At 41.8% G+C, this 13,365-nt stretch overlaps 1 protein-coding gene across 2 annotated transcripts in view; it reads right to left on the reverse strand.

Moving 5' to 3' along the window:
• PIK3R5 (phosphoinositide-3-kinase regulatory subunit 5) overlaps positions 1–13,365 on the reverse strand; it is a 274,166-nt gene that overhangs the window by 158,583 nt on the left and 102,218 nt on the right. Inside the window, exon 1 of one of the 2 annotated variants that reach the window (XM_078654676.1) lies at positions 834–941. The exons of the other annotated variant lie outside the window; for it this stretch is intronic. The gene's annotated coding sequence lies outside the window, so the exon portion shown is untranslated. Of the gene's footprint in view, positions 1–833; positions 942–13,365 lie in introns of those variants that run through there. 2 annotated transcript variants of the gene reach the window in all.

Here is a 13,365-nt window from a genome sequence, read left to right on the forward strand (position 1 = left end):
AAAAAGATGTGGTCAAATAGAAATCGGATGCGGTCGTGCCCGCTCTCCGGATCTCCGCTGCGAGAAAAAGGGGAAGCGCCTTGACTTTTCAGATGCAAACATCCCCAGGTGACAAAGGCAGGCGATTGGCACACAGTGTTTTAGTCGTGTCCCATGATGAAACATGGGACTAGACGTTCTTCTGAGCTGATCTGACCTTCTGGGAACTCTTTCCCCAGCCCCAGGTCTGAAGAACTGGGACATTTAGTTGGCTTCATCCAGTATGACGTGGCCAGCCTCCACCCTGCCACAGAGACCTTTCAGCGGCATTAGATTGACGCAGGATGTCCCATAATCCCCGGAGGCTGGTGTGCTCCTAAAGTTGAAGCAATCTGCCTGTCATTGCCTATCACTAAATGCTGCACAAGGAACATTCCGGCATTGCCACGCTCTCTGCTTGTTGAGACTGTGTTAAAGTCCAGCAAAGTACACATTCCCCAAATATTTGAAGCCCGTTTTTAATAAAGTGAACCACCTTTGAGTATCCTGGAGAATGTCTGTGCCTCGCTTCCACTACTGACAGGAAGCATGCAAATACGGTTAATTCCGGGAGACACGGATATGCATGGGGTCGTGAACGGTTAGAACACCAGCTGATTCCCCAGGGTGTGACAGGCCAGTGGGGTTACGCAAAACGATGGGTTCCACGGCAGAAAATAATCCCCCCTACACTTCCCAGTCTCCCAAATTTCACAAATATTAAGTGGTATTGGCCCGAATGGAGGCGTCCTGAAAGCCTGAAGGGCCGGGGCCCGCGGGAGGCTGTTAAAAATGATACACAAAACAACACTCACCTCTCAGTACACTCTGCAGGAGGCTGCAGAGAAAGGGAACTCCGTCCACAAAGGGTCCTATGGATTCCGGAGTAATGTTGGCGCACCTGAGACCTGCTCCCGCAAGGCAGGTGCGCCGCCCCTGAGAGTCAGAGGAGACAGGTCCCGGGCCTGACACATTCGAGTCGAGCACCAGAAGTCCTTGGAGCGCCAAGTGTCAATCGCCGGCCTTTCGTATCCTGCTTCTGACAGCCTCTCCAATGCACCGAAGCAGTCCCAACACCCTCCCCAGGAGAGGAAAGCAGCTGTCTGTGCCACAATGGCGCATTTCCCCTTACAGCTCTTACAGTAAACAGCTCCCCCGGCCGCACAAAGAGGAGGAACTAATGTCGAGCCGCAAAAAGAATGGGCAGCGTGGAGTGTCAGTGCTGCAGCCAACACCTCACCCGAGCCCCAAACAAATACAGAAGAGAGGCGATCCACACAGACACGGCGGTGGACCGCCTGGCCACCACTCTTGGAATTATGTGATGAAGTTTATACAATTTAAGATGTGAAAAGCCCTTTCTACTTTCCTTCTTGGCGCAACGTGGTATCAGGACAAGGGACCCACACTTCGTTTACCTGAGGCTAAGTCAGCCTGGCCACTTTGAAACTTCAAGCAAATAAACCCGATAGCTTATTGTCATTAACGTATGCCTAAAATAAATATACAGTGCCTCCATTTCACCTATACTAAAATTACTTTTAGGGTTCCGCACTATGCAAGACGAGCAAACGCAGCAGTGCAGTAATGATGTGCTCAGTGTGCAGCTGATACGAAATGAGCTACCGTCCTCTCGTCCAGTGGATGCAAAACATTTCATTACCATTGAAGAGGCCACTGAAAGACACAGGTCCAGGCTCCGTGCGACACGACTTTATATGCATATTTTTCATTTGTTGATTACAAATTGATGCATTCTCCGCAAAGGCCTGCGATTACATTTAAATCACCCCACTATACACCCACTTCTGAATTAGAATAAGTATAGGTTTCATACTGAAAGGCACATTACCCCTTCAAGGTGAGTATAGCTGTCCCCTTCTGATTCCATTTAGTGAGTATCTTTTGTGAATATGTGCTGCTCCTTAGGAGAGCCGGTTTTTAACAGCCTCTGCAGCCCCTACTACTCTTGGGGCCCAGCCCTTCGGAGGGAGGAAAGAGGACACTCAACCAACCCCAGGCCAATTAACATCTGTGAGATATGTGAGACTGAGAGGCCTCTCACCCCATTCTGCAGGCCCTCCCTCTGCCACTGGCCTTCCCTCACATGACACATTCAACTTTCACTCTCTGGCATTCCAGCCTGACAGTCCTGAACACTCTCACAGAAACAGAGGAAAGACTCTGTTCCCTCAATGATCCTAGAACTATAGGCCCCTGCCAGATGACCTGGATACTCTCACAGAAACAGAGGAAAGACTCTGTTTCCTCAGAACGATGGGCTCCTGGCAGATGACTTGGACACTCTCACAGAAAGAGAGAAAATACTCTGTTCCCTCAATGCTGCTAAAACAATGGTCTCCTGGCAGATGACCTGGACACTCTCATAGAAACAGAGAAAGGACTCTGTTCCCTCACTGCTGCTAGAATTATCAGCTTTGGCAGATGACATGGACACTCTCACAAAAACAGAGAAAAGACTCTGTTCCCTCACTGCTACTAGAATTATCAGCTTTTGGCAGATGACCTGGACACTACTTACACCGGTGTCCAGCCCACCTCTGATCCAGCAGTGCTCTGACTGAGGCAGTGGAGTGGCTCACTGATATACCCTATGTGTTCTTTGAGGAACCTGGAACTTCCCTAAGGTTAATTCTCTAAAATATGAGCTACCCAGTGTCTACCAGTAGAATAGATTCCTCAGGGTTACCTGTATAATGCATGTGGCTGCTCGACTTTACCATTTCTCTCTACAACTCTTAGCTTCTAATTCTCTGAATTTCATCTACCTGGCATTTACCATGAAAACACAATCTCCAAAATTCCAATGTATTCTACTATAGCCTTATGGCCTGCCGTAGAGGGCTATACCGGCTATTAAAGGCCCTCTCCAGCGTTAAAGGCCTGAGCCAAAGGCGAGGGCCTTTAACAAGGAAGAGGAACTTTAATAGCCGGTATAGCCCAGCTAAGAAGGGCTATAAGGCTAATAGAACATTCTGCCACTAGAGGGCAGATTGTTCTAACAAAAAAGAACAAAGCCTTATGGGAGCGTGAGGGGATTGGAATCCCCTCAGGCTCCCTGAAGCCTTCGTTTACAGCCAGAGCTGTGAACAAAGAAACATTGGAATGTTGGAGCTCCAGGCTTATACCAGCCATTATAAGCCTAGAGCACTTCATTGTTTTCAATAGAGCTCCCAACATTCCAATGTTCTAATGGCATTTATACAATGCCTTTATGAGATTTGTATGCCCCACTAAATAACGTATTACATTGCATGAAATAATATCGCATCCATGGTAAATCTATAGGTGAAGGTAAGAATAGTATGTATATACCTAGGACCCTGCAATGGAGTGGTTTGGTTGATATAGTGGGTGCGGTATTCTTATTGGTCGATAATTTCGACCTTAATATAGTGTTATACAACCCCAATGATGATATCGCAGAAGTCTTCACCTCTGGCTGGCAATGGAGCATTCTTTACAACAGTCACACACAAACCATGTTATACAGATACACAGCCAATGAAAACCCTGGCAAAATGCAGTTCCCGTGTGGTAAACAAGACAACTGTTGCGGTGAATCCTGTTTAGGCTAAATCATACTGTTAAGTGGACCAGCAGCTGCTAAATAGACATTCCTATGAACTTAATTTACATGCTGACCTCCGAGGCGCTACACTGCCACTCGTCCCTTACCCTTCTATTAATGGAAATAAATGCTTGCCATCTTGAACCCTTCCACACCTCCATTTGACCGCCCCTGTCCATCCCTTTATCAGCCCACTGCTATTTGCTGTCTTTCGTGCTCAGAAACGCCCTGCTAGCAGAGAGGTGCCACAAAGCAAGCAGAGATGTGGTGTATCCCATGTCTGTGCAGCACACAGAGGAGGTGGCAGTACAGCTTGCCCCATCTTACACTACTTCCTTATGGCCTATAGTGGCTCAGGAGTGTGTGTGGGAGGGAGACATGGGAGGTGGCAGACCACCTTTTATCATTTAATTGCTTCCACTGGCTCCCCAACCAGAAGAGATGCCAGTTCAAGATCCTCACGCACACCTACAAAGCTCCACACAATAAAGGACAATCCTTTGGCATTCCTGTTTTCAGTTTCTATTGTTGGTAAATTCTGGTAGGGTTTTTTCTGTGTTTTCAAGTGATATCAATACCTTAACAAAACAGTGCTTATCAGTGGTTTCACATTTTTGTGCCATCATAAACAGTGTTTTTCCGGTAACAAATTGACTGCAAGGAAACAACTTCACTTACCCTAACAGTAGGGACAGTTAGATGCTTGCTAAGGTGCACAGAACCAGAAAGAAGTTCAAAACCCCTAAACTTTCAAAGGGAGAATCTCCCAACCGTAAATCGATCTACAGTGGTTTAGCACTCTTAAAAATGTAAATCTCATCACTCATGTTAAAGGAAGAGTTCAGCAAAACTTATTCAAATACCTAACACACATAATCCATGTTTTTGCAGGACATAACATCCATTAGGCATGTTGGGTTAAAAATTCTTTGTTAATTTTCTTGTCTTGACAATCGATTCAGAACCGTAGCCAACGCGTTTCGTCCTCGCGGACTTATTCAGGTCACTAATCAAATCTCCCCTTGAAGAATAGGTAGAATATTCTGTGGTATCTATTGTTTTGAGCATAATTTGTTTGCAAAATCAGCCGATGTCATCCTCTTAGTTAGGGAATGTGACTCAGTGATTACTGTGTCAAATCAGTAATTCAAAAATTTTCTGGATGGTGCCATGATATCGAATATTCAAGTTAAAATTCCCGTCCAGTTGGTGATGTCCTATTGATGAAGGCCACGTTCCAATATTTTTCCTGGCATGGCATCCCGTAGTGTTGTTTTTAAGCTAAGAGTTCGCTAGTCCGGATGAGATTTTCATTTTTTAGAGTGCTGAACCACTGTAGATCGATTTAAAGTGTTTTTCTGGTGTTTATGGAACGTTTTGCTTTTATTATTGCTTCCCGCACTAATAGTGCATGGTATACAGACAGTGTACATACAGTGTATATGAGGTGCAAATACATTTATACAAATCAAACTTCTTGTAGTACACCGTACAATACTTTTTCAGTGAGTCTTTGGTCATGCACGCTCGCGCTTTACTTCCCATGTAAAATTTTATCTGTGAAAAGGCCCTCTCAACATTGGCACTTGAGACGGAAAGCAGGTACACAATTTGCTAACTCTAGCCACAGACAAAGCTTTCCATGCCAATACTGTTGCACCTGAAGAATATGCCTCTTTATTCCGCTTGCCATCACCCCGCCTGTTGTTACAACAACCGCGTTGTAACAACGCATACCATTACCCAGCAAGTCGTAACAACGACTTGTGGAGGGGGGCGCAGAATGTTGGAATAGTATGATTGACTATTCCAACTCCAGTCTGTGCGGACAGTAGAGAAGGAGTTGGATTTTAAATCCAACACCTTCTCCCCCTTCTGCAAGTCGTCAGACTTGCGGGGTAATGGTATGTGAAAAAAGGGTAGTAGTTAGACATAGATAAAATACTACCAGTTTTTCACACAGCATGATTATAAACAGGAATTTGTGTCAATTGATTTCACAAACTACTTAATGAAACATCATCAAATCATATGTTTTAAATAATTTGAAAACAAATATCATTATGATTCTTCAATTAAAAAGAATTTCATATATGATTCATTGTTCATCTCATGATTAATAAAGATTAATTATTTAAAACAGTGCTTGTTATGCCCTTGTTCTCAGGTAATCACTTTCTGAAATGAATGCAAACAATTCAAAATCCATGTTAGTACAAAACCTATACCTTTTGTCCACTACTCGTGTAAATGGGAAATCTTTCATTAAAAAAAATATATACGTAAATATTATATACAAAAGGGAATGACAAAATGCCCCACTTTTTACTTTTGAAAGGCCAAGCAAGTTCATCTGTAATTATTAGTTGGACTAGGAGGTATTATATATCCTACTTCTTAACATTTATAGTGGATGAATTTCAACATATAAGCACGCCGCTCTCAATAATTCCGGGGAAATTGAGGTCACAATTATAGTACCATAATTTAGTTGTAATTTACAAATGCAAAATGAGAAACTATTCCATTGTCGGAAGTGTATGTATGGCAAGTGCCAAATTGGTAACCTCCTGTCTAGATTAAATGTAAAACATGATCTCAGGCCAGTGCCCCTATGATGCCTCCTGGAATTTGCTAACCTATTGACACATGTATGACGGCGAATATTCATTCCAGGCAAATGCCTATGTAGCTAGGGTAATGCTCTATTTCCACAATATTAAAAGTGAAAATGTGATTCTATAGTATATATGGTGAAAAAGTGAAAATGCTTAACATTTATACAGGAATGAAACAGCATATCATAATGGCTGGTTTCCACTTAGGCAATATAGCTAAATTCTAATATGTGTGGCCAACTCTTCCCCACTATTCGTTCCATTTGGTATTCCGGTATTGGTATTGATATCAATTACATTACGTGATTCCAGAATACGCAATTGTTTTTCTCTGTCACCTCCCCTGCTATGCTTCATGATTTGATCAATGCCAAAGAAATGCAGTAATTAGAGTTATGTATTGCATGAAAATGTCTTGTCACGTGATAATTGAAATCCCGGTTGGTTATTGCCCGTAAGAGCTGGAGAATTCTCATTTTTAGTTGCACCTTATCACTGCCAACATATCTAAGGCCACACAGGCATTCAAAAACATATATGGAAAAACCGTAGTACAAGAGATACATTTACAAATTTGTTTAGTCTTCCCATTACATGCAGTATAGCTCCTGCAACTTTGACTGCGTTTACACGCTCTACAAGCATCGATTTAAAAGAACCTCCTTGTTCTCTTAGCCAAGAAACCAATGGATGGATCGCTGGAAAACTATAAACTAACCTGTCTTTCAGGGACCTTGGTTTTCTATATGTAATAAGAGGTGAATTGCCCACCATTCCACCTATCACTGGGTCTGTTTTTAATAGACACCAGTGATATTTCAGAATTATTGTAGGTGGTGATCAATCTGGGAATTTTGTTATTCTGCTTGTTATCTTTTGACCTGATATTTTTAAACAGAACATCATCTTGTTTAATACCTTGAATTTTTTGTTTTGCTTGTGTTAGTAAGATGGGAGTATGCGACTGCACCATGTGCTGTCGCATCGTAATAGCCATGTCGGGACTGCTGACCGAAAGTCAGTCGGTCCCGAGACTGCCATGGTGTCAAGCAGACTCAAGTCCGCCCGACACCGTAATCGAGCTCATAGTTTTGACGGAAATGAACAGAAGATGGAGCTCTATGCCAAATAATTTTAACACTGTGGATCTTGCATAGCTTTACTTTTTTACAACATAATTGCTAGATTTAAATATTCATGGGCAGATTTACAAGAAAGTGAAGCATCTGTAGAGCTGCGTCACTTTCCCTGCGCTACCATGCAAAACCCTTGCGTCACCATGGATGTGCCGTATCTACAATAAGGCGCACCATGGCGCAAGGATTGACAGATGCGTCAGAAATTCTGACACATCTGTTGACGGAAAAGTCACGGCATTTTGGAGTCGTGACGCAAGCACGACACAACTCCAGCAATGCTCAAGGGCACCCTATGCCTAACATGCTGCGTCACTCCTTACGCCTGCTTAAAGCAGGTGCAGGGTTTTGATGCAGCATGGACGTAAAAGTGACTTTTACGGGGCTTCCTTGTGATTGAACGCCCAATCTGCATACATTAAACCTGGTGCAGGTTTAATGTGGCACATGGCTTTACAACATGACGCATCTCCCTAGATGCGTCACGTTGTAAATGGGTCACAACTTTTACGCTGCAGCTGTGTCACAAATGTGACGCAACAACGGCACAAAGTGACGCAAGGGTTTAGTAAATCTGCCCCTGTATGTGTCTTACATGTTTTGGAGTAGAGCCTCTAAAGCAAAATAAAATTGTCTCTGATATAGTACTCATTTTTTCAGACTTAGAAATTAGTGGTAAGTATTTTCTGGGAAACGTAAGTAGATCTAGACATATACACAAGATATATGCTCGTGTTTCCTTTCCCAGAGTTACAGTTCTCACACGAAATGTTGGCACGCATGGGGGATTTCTATAAACCATCAAATTGTTGTAAAGGTAAGAATAATAATCTAAACCAAAAAAATATTTTGTTCGCCGAAGCATTCATGGTAAAATCAAGATATGGTTGTAATTGCATGGTATAGGATCCAATAGTATACTTATTTTTATATTTCATTAACATCACAATATCAGATATGCAGCAGGATAATTTTATTTCTTGTTTTAATAACAGCTTCCTTGAGGCCGTAGTCATTTTGCATAGCTTATTCAAAGTAAAGTTGCCAACTTATATTTGGACAAAAAAAACCTTGATATAGCGTTCTGCTAGTTGCACATTAATGTGATGATTTTTAATTTCTTAATGATGTAGGATTTTAGAATGTTTCCATTCGCTAAATGACAGTCAATAAAGTAGTTAATTTGATTGAGGGTAGTCTTATTTAGACCTGGGTGGTAAATTCCGTTCCGTTCATGGAATTTGTGGAAATTGGGTAATTTCGCGTTCCGTGGAGAACATGAAATTGCCCAAAAATTTGCAATGCCCTGCTTCGTGGAATTTTTGCTTGTTCGCGCTTTCAAAATGCGTGTTTGCAAGATATTGCCCCTCGAGCACGCAAACAGCATTCGCATACAGGAAAAAAGCATTGCGAACGGGCAGAACAAGCAATTCTGTGTCTTATTCAGCTTTGCAAGGTTGAGCTCCTTAAGTTAAATAGCTTCCTCACACAATCCAGAAATATTGTTTCAACTTTTCCTATTGTGTTAGAGGATCAGCCCTTGAAGCCATATATAAGAGACGAAACTAATTTGAGTTTAATTACTTTTAAGGTTGGGCCAATAGCACCTCCACTGTATTTTGATGCTGATGGAGCGCGATGGGGCTCTGTAAATTGTAGGGGTGCATTATAATCACGGATAGTACGCACCTTTATGTATTCCTATATTGTAATGACATTTGATCATTAGAAAGAGTTCAGTAATAACACATGAAAGTGTAAATGGTAGGAAAGGTGTTGTGCCATGTAAAGAGACAACGTAGCATTCATGTTATAATATTGTAGTTAATATTATTTGATGTAATTCCCCTAATGAAATTGCCTATATGTGACATAATGTTTATGATTTAAACGTGTACCATAGAAAAGTTGCACACAGATGTGACTAAATTGCATCTAATGTGTAGGACTTCATGAGTTTCTTGCAATTAAAATTAATTTGATGTGCTTTTTTAATGTAATGATGTAGAAAGGCCTAAATGAAATGTTCACTTATGTGTGTATTTGAAAGGCCTATATATTTCATTCTTATGTTGGCTGATTTCTGTAGGCCTGAAATGTATTTTCCCTATGAGGCTCTTGTTGTGGATTTATTTGTTAAATTCATGTGCACGTTGAAATTGTTCTGGTCTCACGTTTCTGTCGCCTTTGTTATTTAGAACAACGTCTTTTGTTTAGGAAAGTTAGGCTTGGGAGGATACAATACAAATGAGCGAGGAGAGATGATAATTGGGGGACAGTGTTCTTTCTCATTGAGGGAGGCCTGGGAACCAAGATCATCGAGCCAGGGGCTGGGAGCACTTACACTGCGTGGAAAATCACCTATGGATAGTGTCCAGCGAAATTAGGTGATCTGTGGGCGTGTTTTATGTTTCTGTGTTTTGTATTAGGGAAAGTGTCCCTGGGTGGAGACAGGAAAAGGGGTGAGGAAATCGAAGGCGACAGAGGGAGCATCTTAGAACGAGCTCCGTAGCTTTGGCTACTTGATCCATACAACGAGAGTGTACTTTTTAGAAAGTCTTCACGCGCTTACACCTTTTACCTGATCTTGCCTGGGAATACTAAGTAGGGATGTCATGATAGTGGTAGTGTAGGGACAGATTCATGTTTTTTATTCGTTCCTGCCAGATGAAGATCAAACATGACATGGGGGCAATCTTTGCCTGTGTTCTGCTTCTGTAGATTGTCATTCTATTTATGATCCATCGCATAAAGTTAGCACGTAGGTTTAGATTTGTATTAGTTCCCATGTACTTCTACAACCTCGTAATGAGGTGCTTGTACATCCAGTTGTTTTTGGCTTTGTAATAAACCCACTAAATTGGAATCCAGAGTTAGTGATACTTCAGAGTCAAAGTTCTTGTAAATTGTGATCCTGGTTTAAATGAATTGTTTCTCCCCTCTATACTTCTCAGCAGGCAATAAAGGTCCATCGGCCGTGAGTTCCACAGTAATTTGGTAGGGAGGAACTCAGCCCTAACAATGCTCATCTTTTGACTTCTCCGTGAATGTTAGAACCTTTAAAGCGCTGATATTCTATGTAAGGGCTTACATTGCTGTCAATTATGGCATCTAGTAGAGTAGTTTCGTACAACCTCAATTTTATTCAGGCCTAAAGACTAAACAAATTTTGGGTTTCGGCATCGGAAGGACGTAACCTTGGTATTCTTGATGGTATTTGCAGATTGTTTTCAATATTAAAAGTGTGCACTCTGATCAGGTGTGTTTGGAGTCTGATTTAATAGGTAGAATAGTTGATAAGATTGTCAGCATATGCCGTACACAGCACTTTCGTGTTAGCTAATTTAGGAACATCATCCATGCTTTTTTGTAATACATTTGAACTTTGTCCCTGGAAGTCTACCTTTAAGTGAAGGAAACAAATATTTGGCAGTGACGGAGTTGGGAGTTGTGTGATACAGCTGTGACATTTTTTGCAGAGATTTGTCAGCAGGTACACCTGAAATGTTTGCAAACTGAACTAAAAAAAAAAGTTTTATATAGCGCTAGCTTGACCCGTAGGTATCAGAGCGCTTTACATACACACTGTAAAATAAAACAGACGGAAATTGCATTACATAGTATGCAGGCGAATACAGCATGAAAAATAAGGTGATTTAACAGTCCGGTCACCAACTAGCCTTGAATGTCAGGAGAGAGGAGTAAACTCGGATATTGAAGTCTAGGTTCGTTGACGTTGGTCAGGAAAGTATTTTTTAAGGAGATGGAGTTTCAGGTCCCTTTTGAAGCAGGAGAAGGAGGGGTTGCATCTGAGGACTCTAGGGAGAGCGTTCCACATCCTAGGAGCGTTGCCAGAAAACGATCGTACATTCCTTGATAATTCTGTTTACCTTCTCTACTAACCTGTTTGCTCTGGGGCAATGCAAGGCGAGAATTGGGAGAGAATGTAGCCTTACGGCTAGAGCGGCCGACCGCGAAAGCTGGGGACCCGGGTTTGAGTTTCAGCAACGACGCTCAATATCCTGTGAGTCTGGGCAAATCACTTAATCTCCCTGTGCCTAACAAAAATGAATGTGTCCGTCTGTAATGAAACTTGTGCTCATGTAAAGCACTCTGATACCGGATATCCTCGGGCTTAGTTCACTCCATATAATACTATAAAAAAATGGCAGTTTTAAGATGTTGGAAGGACATCTTGATTAGGAACTCTTTCATAACATCTGAAGTGAGGTGTACCCCATTATCCACTATAAGAATGCTGGGTATGCCTTCCGTCATAACTGTGTGTGAGAGGAAGTCAATGACATAATATGTGGTAACATCATTCATCACTCTGGTAACAATCCAAGATTCCAACTGTTTTGTCCAAGCGGGAAATAGAAACGGTACTTCAGTGAAAAAGGTGATCTTACAAAAATTACATTCCGTCTTCTGGATTACAATAGAAATAAAACCACCTTCTGGAGTTAGCTGCATTAGAGTACTACTGAGGTACATATCGTTCTTTGGCACTGTGATCGAAGAGAATAGTAGTGCATGGAACACAAACAGTAATTAAGATAAGGTTTCACTAAATAGTTTAAAATATATATATATATATTCATAGTAACTACACAAGTTTAGCACTGCCAACAGTGTGATATTGTTGTAAAAATATTTCCAATTGTGTTAACACTCTTCATTCAGAATGGCAGCAGCAAGCATGACCCAACCCCCACCCTGCTCGAATGAAGTAGGAGATCCAGTTTTAACTTAGAAGGAGTGGGTGAAACGGTTTGATTCCTACTTGATAGCAATTGGAGGAGAAAGATTTTCTCCTCTGAGGGACAAAATATCTTTTTACACAACTTAAGGATACATGGAAGGAAGGTGTATGGGAGATTGACAGATTCCAGGCTATATGAAGAAAAAGATGATGTTTCTCAAACACATATGTTTATCAAATGGCCTATCACAAATTGTAAGAGAACTTTGGTCACAAGATAAATGTTTTCCTAGAGAAACACAGTTTCTCTTGTAGGGCACAAGGAAAGAATGAAAAAAGTGACTAGCTATATAACATTCTGCATCATGCATAGAAAGAGGAAAATGCCTCTCTGGATTGTTTTTGTGCAAGAAAGTATCCATTCCTGCACCAAAAAAATCTTCCCATAACGCAGGCCCCCTTGCGCTATGGTGCAGAGATGCCTGTATGGGTGCTAAGCAGCACACAGTACCCCAGTACAGGAAGAGAGCAGAAATGCTCCCTATCTTTATAAATAAGGAGCATTTCTGCTCTCTCTCCCTTTCATGCTATGCAATGCAGCAAGCTTCCTTACTGTATCGCGAGAATTAATAGTAAATGTGCCCCCAAATCCTGATTTGGATAAAACCACTTTGGTCTATATGAAGATGATCACAAGTAGCTGTCAAAGGAAGCTTGTACTGATAGGTTTCCATCTTCACTGAGCAAATATATACGCTTAATTTGATTTGTAGACCATTCCCTTTCTTAGAAGGTACTGGTTCTTACACAAATATGTTCATGGCACCTGTTCAAGGTAGTCAGAGATCACAAAACAGGGGTGGTATTATTTGCGGGTCAGATCCTTGTCCCATTCCTTTCACCACTCAACAACAGAGAAGTGGATTCTCCACCTTCAAGACTACCCGTGTATAGAGAAATACTGCCTAGGGCAGGTAACCCTGCAGACTATTTGTCACAACACCCTTGCCAGGCAACTCCAGTAGAATAGGAAACGGCCAGTAAGACTAAGGAGCATAGGCCACTAGCCGTAGCAGCTCATTTGGAGGTTCCCCCATTTGAAATATGGTTCTAGCCACTGCAGAAGATGAATGCTTCTTGGTAATCATAGATGTCTCGTAACAAATGTAAGACGTACTCGAACCCAACAATCACAGCATCCTAGCAGGGTATAAAGAGTGAACATGTCATTGTAGGCTACATTAAAGGAGCAACCCAAACTTGTGCTGGCAATCCAGAATATGTTAATGTGTGTGA

Source organism: Lissotriton helveticus, chromosome 7 (genome assembly GCF_964261635.1).
Source record: "Lissotriton helveticus chromosome 7, aLisHel1.1, whole genome shotgun sequence".
Lineage (NCBI taxonomy): Eukaryota > Metazoa > Chordata > Amphibia > Caudata > Salamandridae > Lissotriton > Lissotriton helveticus.